Source organism: Schistocerca cancellata, chromosome 2 (genome assembly GCF_023864275.1).
Source record: "Schistocerca cancellata isolate TAMUIC-IGC-003103 chromosome 2, iqSchCanc2.1, whole genome shotgun sequence".
In the NCBI taxonomy this organism is placed as follows: Eukaryota; Metazoa; Arthropoda; class Insecta; order Orthoptera; family Acrididae; genus Schistocerca; species Schistocerca cancellata.
The window spans coordinates 1007469063-1007486741 of NC_064627.1; positions in this window are offsets into that span (position 1 = coordinate 1007469063).

The following is a 17679-nucleotide window of genomic DNA, read 5'->3' on the forward strand; positions in this document are numbered from 1 at the left end:
TGCAAACGTACCCATCTGTTGACTCAGGGATCGAGACGTGGCTGCACGATCCGTTACAGCCATGCCTCTCATCTCGACTACTAGTGATGCGAGGCCGTTGGGATCCAGCACGGCGTTCGGTATTACCCTCCTGAACCCACCGATTCCATATTCTGCTAACAGTCATTGGATCTCGACCAACGCGAGCAGCACTGTCGCGATACGATAAACCGCAATCGCGATAGACTACAATCCGACCTTTATCAAAGTCGGAAACATGATGGTACGCATTTCTTCTCCTTACACGAAGGATCACAACAACGTTTCACCAGGCAACGTCTGGCAACCGCTGTTTGTGTGTGAGAAATCGGTTGGAAACGTTGTAGGTGACGCCACCGGTGTCACCCTTGTGTGAATGCTCTGAAAAGCTAATCATTTGCATATCACAGCATCTTCTTCCTGTCGGTTAAATTTCGCATCTGTAGCATGTCATCTTCGTGGTGTAGCATTTTTAATGGCCAGTAGTGTGTATATGACACTACACCTTCTACCGCCCCACTATCTCCTGATGCAAACTGACGATTATCCAAGATAAACTTTATATGCAGAACTGCAACCCTTTGCTACTATACTGACAGAGCGCTTGCGAATCAGCTAAATCCTCTATAATTATTCTTCGGTTTTCAAAAAGGCTACCGTATGCTAAAAAAAATTTACACGCTTTGTTTCCTCAGTTCGTGCTTTCCGATGGGAATTGTATTCGTCCACCTATATCAAACGACAAATGTTAAATCTTCCCGAAGTAATGGGGCTTGCTAATGCCACAGTTAGCTGCTGGCGTTATTAATTCAGTTACACATGAACGCACCCAGCAGCGCAAAATACACGGTGGACGGATTAAAAACAGCCACATGCCACCTATGCAAGTGATTAAACAAATATTTGTCAGCAGCTGACGGCGGCTGATATTGTAGCAGAAATAATAATCGTTGACGAAAGTTTTGGTGGATATCGCGGGGAGGGGTGGTGTGCGGGATGCAGGTAGGGGGTTGCGGTAGGGGGGGAAGGGGGGGGGAGGGCGTGTTACCATCTGATTCTCTTCAGAAATCTGGTGGAATTTAGAGGAAGTCGTCCTAGAACTTCACAAAATCTTGCGATTGAATTCTCTCAGGATATAGTTCTTTCAGTTGAAAAGGGAAACGGGAATTGAATGGTGGTACGCATATAGGTAGGATTTGCAGCTTCAGATTGATACGTAGAATAAAGTAGAGCTGAACAGAGTTCTCAAAACCATACCGGTTTGCTGGTACTGATCCAGGGTTGGCTTCTAGGATTTCCCTCTCCCAGATGTAATGTGCTTTCGTTCCCACGTGTAACATCCAGCAATTAGCAAATATAAAATGGTTTAATACGATAATAAGAACTTTCTTATGGTAGCTTTTAGTACATCACTTTACCGTAACTTAGAAGAAGAATAATTTCTTCTTATTTTCGTCTGCACTTTCTGCTTTAGGCCAGTTGTGGCTTGTTACAGTTCCCCATTTTCGGTCTGCAGGGATATACTTCTTTTTCGGTTTAAAGTTCTTTATCTGAGTTTATGGTCTCTCTGGATCCATTCCTTCTAGACGTTTATTCCATTTCTATTTGTTTTCATCCAGTTTTTCTTTCGCACTCATATTTTCAACCCTTCTCGATTATTTTCGTATTTTATCTATTCTTTTACATTCCTTAACTACTCTAAGAAACCTAACTTCTACTCCCTGTATTTGTTTTTCTTATCTTATGTTTAATGCCAAAGATCGACTGCCATATGAAGGGCTTGTTTGAGTAGTGGTACAAGTCCATTTTTATTCATTGTCACATACAGCGTCCTAAAGTTAAATGAGCGCTGAAAAATCTGCAGTTGAGGTACCATAAATATCCAAGCATATGGCTTCTTGCCAGAGATGAACCTTTCTTTCTGTTTGTTTGGATCATTAATTGCAGAAGCATTATAGGCAGAAAAGGGGAGGTAATGGACTTGTACCACTATTGAAATAAGCCCTTCATATAACAGGTAAGAAGCAAGGTTTCAGTATACGAGTAAAGGAAAAAATCCGAAAAGTGGTGCTTTGTACTTGTATCACACGAAAAAATGTTTTGTCGTCAATTGTTATCCGACTGTCTGTCTGTCTATCCGTCTGTTAAGACCCCTTTTCCTCAGCAAGAGGTAGACACATCAAGCTGAAATATAATTCACATATTAAGGTCTACGGCCCCTTGATAGTGTAAAAAAATTAAGTTTCTATGGCCATGTAATTAAAAGATTTGGTCATTCACGCCACATATTTTGATGATCGGAAACTCATTTATCAATACCTATAGGGTACTTCCCCTTGACCTAGATCTACTAAATTTGACAAAAAGCAAGGTTTTTATATTTAGAGTAACAGAATAAAATCCGAAAATTGTTAAACTCTAATTATATCACAAAAAATGTGTTTTTGCCATTAGACTCACATTGTATTCACCATCCGTCAAATGCATAACAGAAACATATTACTGCATGCAAAGATAAAATGTAAGCTGCAGTCATGATTTAGTAAGTAAATAAAAAATATGTTATTAAGTTTTCTCTCTTCATATGCATAATCCGAAATTCCCGAGATCGGTATCTCGTCGGTATCGATATCGATAAGAAGCAAAATTTGTCGAAACTCTCGATTCCCGCGATGGGTAACCTACGTATACACATAATTAAGTTTGAACGGAAGCCTCAATGTGAGAGTTCTACTGCCACTTGGCGAGTTTCTAATATTTGTCCCTTCTTTTTCAAAAAGTATCCCGAGTAAAAACAATGGCTCTGAGCACTATGGGACTTAACAGCTGAGGTCATCAGTCCCCTAGAACTTAGAACTACTTAAACCTAACTAACCTGAGGACATCACACACATCCATGCCCGAGGCAGGATTCGAACCTGCGACCGTAACGGTCGCGCGGTTCCAGACTGTAGCGCCTAGAACCGCTTTTTTTTATTTTTTTTTTATTCTACAAAAACAGTAACAAAAATGGCTACAATGAAATGACATCGGCCACACCGGCCGGCTGTTCCGAGTAGCAAACTGTTCTAATTACTTCCTCTGATATAGGCTCCTGGGGAACAAAATAATATGTCAAGTTAAAGATAAAGGAGCATTCAGAAATTCTGATATCTGGACTGATCACTAGCTTGTGAAGGGTCAAACAGGCACTCTTGTTGAGTGGAAGCAACAGAAACGTTTCCTACACTGAAGAAAGAATAGGTCTATAAAGTATATTTACTCCAGGATGTAATATTGAGGCATTATAGCAGAATGTTATTTTATATGATATAAAATTGAACTGCACCAGTGGTCTAGGAGTGTTCCAGCCGTCGTAGCTCACTGAGTAGACTGCTGGAACATGAAACTAGCCTCCACCGAGGAGCTACTGTTCGTATCTTCGTAAAGTTCATTTATCGCCGGCACGGTAGCTCAGCGTGTTCGGTCAGAGAGGCGCTGGCCCGCTGTAATAAAACAACTGAGCAAAGGGATCAACGATCAACTTGAACGGATGTCCTAGGACGTTCGCCCAGACCAAACGCAACGACCATTGCCGAACAAAATTTAAAAAAAAAGGAGTAGCGTGTTTGATTAGAAATCAAAACGTCTTCGGTCCCGGGTTCGTAACACGACACCTCTTAAATTCTGATTAATAATCAGCGTTGGCGGCCGAAGACTTCTGGCGCAAAAGTCATTCTGCCAACAGCCTTGTCGAAGAGGACGGGGAAGCCCTCTTTTTCAGGGCTCTCTCCTGTCCTTGGGGTGGAAAACTGCCCCTGAAGGCGGAAGACAGCAATGACCAACGGCATGACAATGCAGAAGGCAACCACTGCATCAGAGAGACGTAAGGGTATTCATAGGACTAGTGGCCTGTAACTGAGGAAGTGTCATGATGATCTCTCCATTGGAAAAAGATTCCGAGGTAATCCCCCATTCGGATCTCTGGAAGGGGACTGCCAAGTGGGAGGTGAGCGTGAGAAAAAGATTGAATAACTAACGAAAGGATAACGTTCTGCCAGTCGGGGCGTGGAATGACAGAAGTTTGAACGTGCTAGAGAAGGTAAAAAATTTGAAAAGAGAGATGCAAAAGCTCAATCTAGATACAGTAGGAGTCAGTGAATTGAAATGGAAACAAGACAAGGATTTCTGGGCAGTGCGAGTTAACATCCCAAAGATGTTCGGGCTGATATGCGCTTCCTCTTCGTCGAAATGTCTTAACTCAAACTCGTCTAGGGGCTGAACCGCACGTGTCGCATTACACGCCCTAAATTAGACACTTGTGACCCTTTGGTTAAATTGTCTGGCTAATGGCAAGTTTGCGAAATACAAACTTAATATAACATATAAGACCAGTAATAATAACCTCAAGAACTAAATTAACGACCCATAAATGATGTAGGCCACACAGTTGCGATTTAGTTAGAATAATGTTTATTCAGAAAGAAAATAACAGCGAAAGTGGTCGTATTTAGAATTACTGTTACATTCGAGCGCATATCCATCTGGCACAGTTCGATCATTAACAATCTCATCGCGAATTACAAGTTCGATACTCCACCCCTCCAATATTCGCCAAGTTAAGAGTTCATACCAGGCGCGCGGCTGCTCACCGCTCAGAGATTAAGTCCCGTGATACCACACAACGCGAAATTTCCTAAGTCGTTTTATTTACTAGCTACCAAAAGACAGACTGTCCGCTTTCGCGTCTCAATACGAATTGTTCCCTTTGGCGTCCAGACCAGCCCTCCCTCTGCCCGTCCCCGGCCGCGTTTCCCGCGCGCCGAATATCTTCCTTCAACTGACTAGGGCAGTTCCCTTTCCTGAAGCCGTCCATCTGATTGGCTACAGCTTGTTTTCAATTATTTTAAATTTTAGCGTATTTAAATAATCAAAGTTTGACCACTTTCATGTTCTAAATACAGTAAAAATAAAGCCCATTACATAATACGAGGGGTGCCCAGAAAGTAAGTTCCGATTCGTCGCGATATGGAAACGACTATGAAAATCCGATAAAGCTTTGCACAGATGTGCTTGGCAGCGTCTCTAGTATGACCCTAGATAGCATCACGTCCCTCTTCTCATTTCTGAGCTGACAGTGAGCGCGTAAATATGTCTAGAAAATAGTACCCACGGCCACGTACGAGGGCCTGGTGAAAAATTTCGCCTGAAGCTATGCAGCCGACATTACCTAACTGTCGTGCTGTTTCTTCTTCAAGACAATCCTCAGCCGCATTCTGCACGGGCAATGAAGATACTCCTGCATCGTTTTCAATTGGAAATGTTTGATTACCCACAATACAGCCCGTAATTGTCTCTCTCTGAGTTTCATCTCTGCTCACATGAACCGTTGGCTATGAACACAACATTTTGGCACAACGAGCTCTAGGCCAGCGTAGAGAATTGCCGGAAAGCACTGGCGGCTGCCTTCTATGATAGGGGTATTGGAAAGTTGGTACAACGCTACGGCAAATGCATAAGTCAGAACGGCGACTACGTAGAGAAGTTACTGGATGATATAGCTAACTATTGCAAATAAAACCTTTCTGATTTTCAATGTGGTTTCCATTAAGCGATCAATCGGAACTTACTTTCTGGACAGCCCTCGTAAACGTTAAATTCTTTTACATGAAACCAATACAATTTCCTTCTTAGGTTTGAATGCCATGGCCAGTAGCCTTGCACCAATGTTCTTTCTGAAAAATAAGTAAAGAACAAAACGAACTATAATGCACTACACTTTACAACAAATAATCTGTTACGTAATAATTCAATAAGGTGTTATGCTGTCATCGTTCAATGTGTTTTTTGTGGAGGAAAGGATGATCTGATGCTTAACAGTAAATACCGATAATTTAAATTTACTACATCTTTTAAACAAATAAAGTTAGAGTTAAAACTTACAAAGTTTGTCATTTTAAAGCTGCACTTCTATATGAAATGTCGATCGTTAAGATCAACTACAGCGTTCAGATTTTAGCATTCAGGTCTTTTTTACAAAACTTGTGAATTTCACTTTAACAGTAAATCCTAAGCTATTATAGATATGATCAGTATTCAAGTTTTATTTGGATGATCATGAAAATTTATGAAGGCTGGCAAATTAAAATAACTGTGGCTTGATTCCCTGCATTATTACAAAATTAAATAGTTTTCATAAATGTTTCCCTTTATCTTAGGTCCACCATATTTAACACTGCTACGTCTCCCTGACCACAAACTGCTTCTACTGGATTTCCCTACGACGTAGTTTCTCGTTTGTCTCACTCGCGCACTACAGAGCATAGGCCTCAATAGACAATAGACGCCTGTGAGTTTCCCCATCTCGTGGTAAATCTGCCCCCTTTGTGGCATGCGGTCCTGGACGACAGGGTTCGTTTCACAATTCATGTACACTGACTCTTTCTGCGATATATTTAAATGAGATGTAATACTCGTTAACTCACAGCAGGTGAGTGTAGGGTAATGTCAGCACCAGCAGAAAATGGTATAACTGGAGTCGGATTCGTTATGAACAGGAAGACAGAGCAGAGAGTGTGTTACTGTGAACAGTCAGAGATAGGATTGTTCTTATCAGAATCGACAGCAAACCAACACCGACAACAATAGTTCAGGTATGAGGATATTGAACGGGTAATATAGTACATAAAGGGAGATGAAAATGAGTCATGGGGGACTGGAATGCAATTGTAGGGGAAGGAGTGGAAGAAAAGGTTACAGGGGAATTGGGCTTGGGTCACGGAATGAGAGAGGGGAAAGATTAATTGAGCTCTTTAATAAATTTGAGCTAGTAATAGCGAATACTCTGTGTAAGAATCACAAACTTGGAAAAGGCCGGGTGATAAGGGAAGATTTCTGTTAGATTACATCAGGGTCAGATAAAGATGCCAAAATCAGATACTGGATTGTAAAGCGTGCCCAGGAACAGATATAGACTCAGATTACGATGGAGCAGGGAAGAAGATTAGGCTGAAGTTCAAGAGATTATTCAGGAAGGATCAATACGCAAAGAAGTCAGATACGTAAGTACAAAGGATTGACGAGATACGCTTGAAGTTCTCTAAAGCCGTAGATACAACAATAGAGAATAGTCCAGTATGCAGTGCAGTTGAAGAGGAATGGACATCTCTAAAAAGGGGAATCACACAAGCAGGAAACAAAAACATAGGTACAAAGAAGGTAACTGAGATGATGATGATGATGTTTGGATTGTGGACGCTCAATTGCGCGGTCATCAGCCTCCGGAAGGTATCTGTGAAGAAGCCATGGGTAACAGAAGAAATTGTTTAGTTGATCGACGAAAGAAGGAAGTACAAAAATGATCAGGGAAATTCAGGAATACAGCAACACAAGTCAATGAGGGATGAAATAAATAGGAAGTGCAATGAAGCTAAAACGAAATGGCTGCATGATAAATGTGAAGCAATCGAAAAAATGATTGTCGAAAGGAGTGAGTCAGCATATAGGAAAGTCCAATCAACCTTCGGTGAAACAAAAAGAAAGTGTGGAAACATTAAGAGTGCAGTGGGAATTCCACCGTTAAATGCAGAGGAGATATCGGATAGGTGGAAAGAGAATACTGAATGCCTCATGAGGGGGAAGATTTGTCTGATGTGATAGAAGAAGAAACAGGAGTCGATTTAGAAGAGGTAGGGGGTCCAGTATTAAAATCAGAATTTAAGAGAACTTTCTACACCTACATCTACATTTATACTCCGCAAGCCACCCAACGGTGTGTGGCGGAGGGCACTTTACGTGCCACTGACATCACCTCCCTTTCCTGTTCCAGTCGCGTATGGTTCGCAAGAAGCACGACTGTCGGAAAGGCTCCGTGCGCGCTCGAATCTCTCTAATTTTACATTCGTGATCTCCTCGGGAGGTATAAGTAGGTGGAAGCAATATCTTCGATACCTCATCCAGAAACGCACCCTATCTAAACCTTGACAGCAAGCTACACCGCGATGCAGAGTGCCTCTCTTGCAGAGTGCCACTTGAGTTTGCTAAACATCTCCGTAGCGCTATCACGCTTACCAAATACCCCTGTGACGAAACGCGCCGCTCTTCTTTGGATCTTCTCTATATCCTCTGTCAACCCGACCTGGTATGGATCCCACACTGATGAGCAATACTCAAGTATAGGTCGAACGAATGTTTTGTAAGCCACCTCCTTCGTTGATGGACTACATTTTCTAAGGACTCTCCTAATGAATCTCAACCTGGCACCCGCCTTACCAACAATTAATTTTATATGATAATTCCACTTCAAATCGTTCCGTACGCATACTCCCAGATATTTTACAGAAGTAACTGCTACCAATGTTTGTTCTGCTATCGTATAATCATACGATAAAGGATCCTTCTTTCTATGTATTCGCAATACATTACATTTGTCTATGTTAAGGGTCAGTTGCCACTCCCTACCCAAGTGTCTGTCCACTGCAGAACTTCCTGCATTTCGCTGCAATTTTCTAATGCTGCAACTTCTCTGTATACTACAGCATCATCTGCGAAAAGCCGCATGGAACTTTCGACACTATCTACTAGGTCATTTATATATATTGTGAAAAGCAATGGTCCCATAACACTCCCCTGTGGCACGCCAGAGGTTACTTTAACGTCTGTAGACGTCTCTCCATTGAGAACAACATGCTATGTCCCGTTTGCTAAAAACTCTTCAATCCAGCCACACAGCTGGTCTGATATTCCGCAGGCTCTTACTTTGTTTATCAGGCGACAGTGCGGAACTGTATCGATCGCCTTCCGGAAGTCAAGGAAAATGGCATCTACCTGGGAGCTTGTATCTAATATTTTCTGGGTCTCAAGAACAAATAAAGCGAGTTGGGTCTCACACGATCGCTGTTTCCGGAATCCATGTTGATTCCTACAGAGTAGATTCTGGGTTTCCAGAAATGACATGATATGCGAGCAAAAAACATGTTCTAACATTCTAAAACGGATCGATGTCAGAGATGTAGGCCTATAGTTTTGCGCATCTGCTCGACGACCCTTCTTCGAAACTGGAACTACCTGTGCTGTTTTCCAATCATTTGGAACCTGCCGTTCCTCTAGACACTTGCGGTACACGGCTGTTAGAAGGGGGGAAGTTCTTGCGCGTACTCTGTGTAGAATCGAACTGGTATCCCGTCAAGTCCAGTGGACTTTCCTCTGTTGAGAGATTTCAGTTGCTTTTCTATTCCTTGGACACTTATTTTGATGTCGGCCATTTTTTCGTTCGTGCGAGGATTTAGAGAAGGAACTGCAGTGAGGTCTTCTTTTGTGAAACAGCTTTGGAAAAAGGTGTTTAGTATTTCAGCTTTACGCGTGTCACTTTAGAGGACTTAAGGTCAGTTAAGGCAGAAGGGGTACATAACATTTCATCAGAATTTCTAAAATCCATGTGGGATGTGACGACTATCGACGTTGGCGAGTAAAATGTATGAGTCTGGCAACACACCATCTGACTTTCGGGAAAATATCATCCACACTGTTCCGAAGACTGCGAGAGCTGACAAATGCAGAACTATAGCACAATCAGCTTAACAGCTTATGCATCCATGTTGCTTTCAAGAACCACATACAGAAGAATGGAAATGAGAAATGAGGATGTGTTAGATTGTGCTCAGTTTGTCTTTACGTAAGGAAAAGGCACCAGAGAGGAAATTTACATCTACATTTATACTCCGCAAGCCACCCAACGGTGTGTGGCGGAGGGCACTTTACGTGCCACTGTCATTACCTCCCTTTCCTGTTCCAGTCGCGTATGGTTCGCGGGAAGAACGACTGTCTGAAAGCCTCTGTGCGCGCTCTAATCTCTCTAATTTTACATTCGTGATCTCCTCGGGAGGTGTAAGTAGGGGGAAGCAATATATTCGATACCTCATCCAGAAACGCACCCTCTCGAAACCCGGCGAGCAAGCTACACCGCGACGCAGAGCGCCTCTCTTGCAGAGTCTGCCACTTGAGTTTGTTAAACATCTCCGTAACGCTATCACGGTTACCAAATAACCCTGTGACGAAACGCGCCGCTCTTCTTTGGATCTTCTCTATCTCCTCCGTCAACCCGATCTGGTACGGATCCCACACTGATGAGCAATACTCAAGTATAGGTCGAACGAGTGTTTTTTAAGCCACCTCCTTTGTTGATGGACTACATTTTCTAAGGACTCTCCCAATGAATCTCAACCTGGTACCCGTCTTACCAACAATTAATTTTATATGATCATTCCACTTCAAATCGTTCCGCACGCATACTCCCAGATATTTTACAGAAGTAACTGCTACCAGTGTTTGTTCCGCTATCATATAATCATACAATAAAGGATCCTTCTTTCTGTGTATTCGCAATACATTACATTTGTCTATGTTAAGGGTCAGTTGCCACTCCCTGCACCAAGTGCCTATCCGCTGCAGATCTTCCTGCATTTCGCTACAATTTTCTAATGCTGCAACTTCTCTGTATACTACAGCATCATCCGCGAAAAGCCGCATGGAACTTCCGACACTATCTACTAGGTCATTTATATATATTGTGAAAAGCAATGGTCCCATAACACTCCCCTGTGGCACGCCAGAGGTTACTTTAATGTCTGTAGACGTCTCTCCGTTGATAACAACATGCTGTGTTCTGTTTGCTAAAAACTCTTCAATCCAGCCACACAGCCGGTCTGATATTCCGTAGGCTCTTACTTTGTTTATCAGGCGACAGTGCGGAACTGTATCGAACGCCTTCCGGAAGTCAAGAAAAATAGCATCTACCTGGGAGCCTGTATCTAATATTTTCTGGGTCTCATGAACAAATAAAGCGAGTTGGGTCTCACACGATCGCTGTTTCCGGAATCCATGTTGATTCCTACATAGTAGATTCTGAGTTTCCAAAAACGACATGATACTCGAGCAAAACACATGTTCTAAAATTCTACAACAGATCGACGTCAGAGATATAGGTCTATAGTTCAGCGCATCTGCTCGACGACCCTTCTTGAAGACTGGGACAAACTGTGCTCTTTTCCAATCATTTGGAACCTTCTGTTCCTCTAGAGACTTGCGGTACACGGCTGTTAGAAGGGGGGCAAGTTCTTTCGCGTACTCTGTGTAGAATCGAATTGGTATCCCGTCAGGTCCAGTGGACTTTCCTCTGTTGAGTGATTCCAGTTGCTGTTCTATTCCTTGGACACTTATTTCGATGTCAGCCATTTTTTCGTTGGTGCGAGGATTTAGAGAAGGAACTGCAGTGCGGGCTTCCTCGAGCCACTTACTGATTTAACGTAAGACCAGAACTTCCTAGGATTTTCTGTCAAGTCGGTACCTAGTATTTTACTTTCGAATTCACTGAACGCTTCACACATAGCCCTCCTTACGCTAACTTTGACATCGTTTAGCTTCTGTTTGTCTGAGAGGTTTTGGCTGCGTTTAAACTTGGAGTGAAGCTCTCTTTGCTTTCGCAGTAGTTTCCTAACTTTGTTGTTGTACCACGGTGGGTTTTTCCCGTCCCTCACAGTTTTACTCGGCACGTACCTGTCTAAAACGCATTTTACGATTGCCTTGAACTTTTTCCATAAACAATCAACATTGTCAGTGTCGGAACAGAAATTTTCGTTTTGATCTGTTAGGTAGTTTGAAATCTGGCTTCTATTACTCTTGCTAAACAGATAAACCTTCCTCCCTCTTTTTATATTCCTATTAACTTCCATATTCAGGGATGCTGCAACGGCCTTATGATCACTGATTCCCTGTTCTGCACTTACAGACGTTGCGGTTGCTAATGGAAGCAAGACTGAAGAAAAATTAAGACACATTCACTGGATTTGTCGACCTCGAAAAGGCGTTCGACAATGTAAAATGGTGCAAGATGTTCGAAACTCTGAGAGAAATAGGGATAAGGTATAGGGAGACACGGGTAATATAGACATGTACAAGAGAAAAGAGGGGTAATAAGAGTGTACGACCAAGAACGAAGTGCTCGGAATAAAAAGGGTGTAAGAGAGGGATTTAGTCTTTCGCCCCTACTGTTCAGTCTGTACATTGAAGAAGCAATGATGGAAATAAAATAAAGTTTCGGGTGTGGAATTAAAATTCAAGGTAAAAGAATATCAATGATACGATTCACTGATGACATTGCTATCCTGAGTGGAAGTGAAGAAGAATTAGATGATATGCTGAATGGTGTGAACAATCTAATGAGTACAGAGTATGGATTGAGATAAATCGAAGAAAGACGAAAGTGAAGAGAAGAAGCAGAAATGAGAACAGCGAGAAACTTAACATCAGGATTGATGGTCGCGGAGTAGATGAAGTTAAAAAGTTCAAATACCTAGGCAAAGAGGACATCAAAATCAGGGTAGCAACGGTAAAAAGGGCATTTCTGGCCAAGAGAAGTCTACTGGTATCAGACATAGGCCTTAATTTAAGAAAGGCATTTCTGAGAATGTACGTCTGGAGGACAGCATTGTATGGTGGTGAAACACACTCCATGTTTCACCATGGACTATGGGAAAACCGGAACAGAAGAGAATCGAAGCATTTGAGATGTGGTACTAGAGACGAATGTTGAAAATTAGGTGGACTTATAAGGTGACTAATGAGGAGGTCCTGCACAGAATCGGAGAGGAAGTGAATATGTGGAAGACACTGATAAAGAGAAGGGGCAGGATGATAGGACATCTCTTAAGACACCAGCGAATGATATCCATGGTACTAGAGGGAGCTGTAGAAGAAAAAAACTGTAGGGGGAGGCAGAGATTGGAATACATCCAGCGAATAATTGAGGACGTAGGTTGCAAGTGCTCTGCAATGAAGAGGTTGACACAGGAGAGGAGGCCGCGTCAAACCAGTCAGAAGCGTGCTAATTCAAAAAATAAATGATTAAATAAATAAAAATGAAAAAACACTGTTTGTTTCAATCGTTTCTGCCTACGGCCAGGAAAGTCGGTGTTTCAGTCGTTTCACGCAGTGTCGCTGTTAGCTTACTTGCCGACTCCCGCTATGACTGCTAGCCTGCTTACCTGCAAGAAGCTTTGCGATTTTCTGTCATATCCTGAGTACATTTCCCTAACAGAGTTGCCTGAATGCGATCTGCACTGCTGATTCAGGTATCTTGTTGACATTTAACGTCACAGCCTGGAAGGCATGGTCTCGTAGAGAATGCTTGTTAACCTGTGGGACAAAGCATGAAGTCATGCACCTAACAGCTGCTCTGCAATATTTCTCAAACAATTTTAAACCAAATTATTAGGGGAAAAAATCCTCTCGTATCCCATAGCCTCATTCGTCAGCTTCATGATGACCTGCTTATTATGCCGTTAATGATCACAGTTAGTGTGATATTTCGAAATTAAGAAAACCATTCACAGTTTGCAATGAAAAATAAGTGTCTATACGTTTCCGTTAGTTGCACATTAGGCCATACATTGTTGTACAGAAAAATGTAAATAACACACCGAATTATTCTTTATGTTTGGGAGGAGACTAAGAGACTGTAAAGCTCCTCTGTCCTTATTGTACTCTCTTCTCAGTATTATTTTAGACTAATTTGTGCGGCTTTCGGGCTATTGGACTCAATTTTGGGAGTTTTACATAGGGAACACCCTTCATTACGAAGTAAACCTGGCCCTGTGCCTAATACGAAAATGTGTCTCTTGCATGTTTCAAATATTAAAGTTATGCAGTTAAAGAATGGAAAACGTCGCTTTGAAGTAATAACAGTAAAACTCAAATTACTTTATTTTATTGCCTCTGTAGTACGACACACACTTCCCTAAAAATGTCTAAGCTCATCCAGCGTGCTTGACAGTTATGTTTGTTTCACATTCACACTATTATAATCATTGCTACTTGGCATTTCCACACTAATTAAACAGATAATCACTGATCACAGAAGCCATTTATTTTATGTTCTACTATCAATATGTTTCTCCACAACAATTATTAAGTCTAAAACATGACACTGTATCAGCTATAAATCTCTTAATTAATCCAGCACGCCGTTCCCCAAAAAAAAACTGAATTACTGAAATATTTTTCTTCTGGAATCCGATGTAACATTTCCAGCTATTAATTCCACTTTCTACCATATTCTTCCTCTTATTTGTCCTCGGCACGGCTGCGTACGACCACTCGGCATTGCGATAAGCAAGGAGTACAATATTTACACGTTATGACATCAAAAACAGCAGTATTCCTTTCATCCTTCCAGTCGAATTTTTTTCAAAAATGGTAGAAAGCAATTTTTTGAAAACCCAAATAAAAAATAGAAATCCCACAGAAATTTTAACCCAGCAATAAGATCCACACAAAAACAAATAACCGATGAACAACGCACCGATGGTTACGTCCTGAGTTATTACTGTAATACAACAGAACCACCACATACATTTCACACTCACTCGTCCTTATAATGAAAATTAAAATTTCTACATTTTTCTTTGTGTTTGTGATAAACAGGCAACGAACATACATAGAAATTAAATTTAATATATAACTAGATTAAGCACAATAACAATACCACACTTCCTTTACAGCATACAGCACATCCTAATCATAGTGTTGTAATGCACATTCATACAAATCTACATAATCGTATTGCACAGGTTGCACAGAAATAAAGGTATCATTAGCAGATGATCACATCACTGAAAATACTTCTCGTGACTGTATGATACACTTTAATGGTATACTTGCCCCTAACATTAAAAATTAGGGTATCTCAATGGCCTCTTGAGTTCAAATATTGACTAGCCTATGAACAAAGGATATACAGATTGCTGCTGCTGATTATACAAGTGTCAAGAAAATATTATTATTCGTGTGGTAATCAGGCTAATTTACTCTGGTTGCATTAATAGAAGAAACAAAATAAAGCTCAAGAATATTTTCTACCTAGTGAAATACTGGCTACATCTATAGACCCAGAGACAAAAATAAGAAAAAAATATCTCAAGAGTAAACAACACGCCATCAATATGTACAGTAGAAATAGTGATTCAAGAATACTAGTGAGCATAACATAAGGAAACAGGTAAAAGTTTATTTTTATTTAATAACATAAAACAGGCACAAAACGCTATATTTGCAGTCGAAAAGCGTAAAGAATGCTATTAATACGAATTGGAGGACATTATCCTGAAACAAGATGCTCATGAACACAAGCGTATTTGGCGTTTTACTATGCCACACATCACTTTCAGCAACGCACACGCTAAATGGCAGGTTGACGTAGCAGCTGATTGATGGCGCCAGGCAGCTGCGGCAAGCGATGATTCTCGCAGAGCAGCCGGCGGCGCGGTTGAAACTCTCCGTTTCTCGCGTCACGGCACCGTTGTTTTGGTGCTGGCAGCACAGGGAGCAGTCGCTGATTGGCGGCTGTGTGGGCGGGCGGGATGTCGGCAGTGTATAGGCAGCGGCTGTGCGAACAAACGCCAGTGGCCTCTGGCGGCTCGGACGAGATGTAAACATAGCAACTGTGAAGCATCCTCCGCAAATTGAAGCAGCGTGGGTGAGGGTTACCAGACCATGACACGTATTCCCCACATTGTAAGATGTGGACGATGCGAAGTAATGCGGTATTTACATGCCTGGAACCCCATTCCATGATGTCAGAATGCATCGAACATACACTCCTGGAAATGGAAAAAAGAACACATTGACACCGGTGTGTCAGACCCACCATACTTGCTCCGGACACTGCGAGAGGGCTGTACAAGCAATGATCACACGCACGGCACAGCGGACACACCAGGAACCGCGGTGTTGGCCGTCGAATGGCGCTAGCTGCGCAGCATTTGTGCACCGCCGCCGTCAGTGTCAGCCAGTTTGCCGTGGCATACGGAGCTCCATCGCAGTCTTTAACACTGGTAGCATGCCGCGACAGCGTGGACGTGAACCGTATGTGCAGTTGACGGACTTTGAGCGAGGGCGTATAGTGGGCATGCGGGAGGCCGGGTGGACGTACCGCCGAATTGCTCAACACGTGGGGCGTGAGGTCTCCACAGTACATCGATGTTGTCGCCAGTGGTCGGCGGAAGGTGCACGTGCCCGTCGACCTGGGACCGGACCGCAGCGACGCACGGATGCACGCCAAGACCGTAGGATCCTACGCAGTGCCGTAGGGGACCGCACCGCCACTTCCCAGCAAATTAGGGACACTGTTGCTCCTGCGGTATCGGCGAGGACCATTCGCAACCGTCTCCATGAAGCTGGGCTACGGTCCCGCACACCGTTAGGCCGTCTTCCGCTCACGCCCCAACATCGTGCAGCCCGCCTCCAGTGGTGTCGCGACAGGCGTGAATGGAGGGACGAATGGAGACGTGTCGTCTTCAGCGATGAGAGTCGCTTCTGCCTTGGTGCCAATGATGGTCGTATGCGTGTTTGGCGCCGTGCAGGTGAGCGCCACAATCAGGACTGCATACGACCGAGGCACACAGGGCCAACACCCGGCATCATGGTGTGGGGAGCGATCTCCTACACTGGCCGTACACCACTGGTGATCGTCGAGGGGACACTGAATAGTGCACGGTACATCCAAACCGTCATCGAACCCATCGTTCTACCATTCCTAGACCGGCAAGGGAACTTGCTGTTCCAACAGGACAATGCACGTCCGCATGTATCCCGTGCCACCCAACGTGCTCTAGAAGGTGTAAGTCAACTACCCTGGCCAGCAAGATCTCCGGATCTGTCCCCCATTGAGCATGTTTGGGACTGGATGAAGCGTCGTCTCACGCGGTCTGCACGTCCAGCACGAACGCTGGTCCAACTGAGGCGCCAGGTGGAAATGGCATGGCAAGCCGTTCCACAGGACTACATCCAGCATCCCTACGATCGTCTCCATGGGAGAATAGCAGCCTGCATTGCTGCGAAAGGTGGATATACACTGTACTAGTGCCGACATTGTGCATGCTATGTTGCCTGTGTCTATGTGCCTGTGGTTCTGTCAGTGTGATCATGTGATGTATCTGACCCCAGGAATGTGTCAATAAATTTTCCCCTTCCTGGGACAATGAATTCACGGTGTTCTTATTTCAATTTCCAGGAGTGTAGAAACAACTAGCGTGGCTCAGTGTCTGTACGCTCGACAAATCTAAACTCGCGCTCCACATGACACTACACCTTTTGTAAGTGTTGTAATTACAAATGCCAAAAGATAGAAAACTTCACTGTTAATTGTAACGACTGTCTACATTGCTGCTTGACAAGCACAGATACGGTTTTTTACACACACTATATGAAATTGTCCAAAATGTATCACTGTGCATAAATATTTGACAGGTGCCAGAATGAAATTTTCTCTCCGCAGCGGAGAGTACGCTGGTGAGAAACTTTCTGGCAGATTAAAACTGTGTGCCAGGTTGAGACTCGAACTCTGAACCGTTGCCTTTCGCCGTAAAGTCTGTCAGAAAGTTTCACATCACCGCACACCATAATGCAGAGTAAAAATTTCATTCTAGAAACATCCCCCCGGTTGTGGCTAGCCCATGTCTTCGCAATATCCATACTTCCAGGAGTGCTAGTCTTGCAAGGTTTGCAGGAGAGCTTCTGTGAAGTTTGGAAGGTAGGAGGTGAGGTACGGCCGTGCAGCACGCACAACGCATAGCTGGACATACCTTCTCCCTCTTCACTTGCTCCACCGCGCAATATTAACGTCCTTAT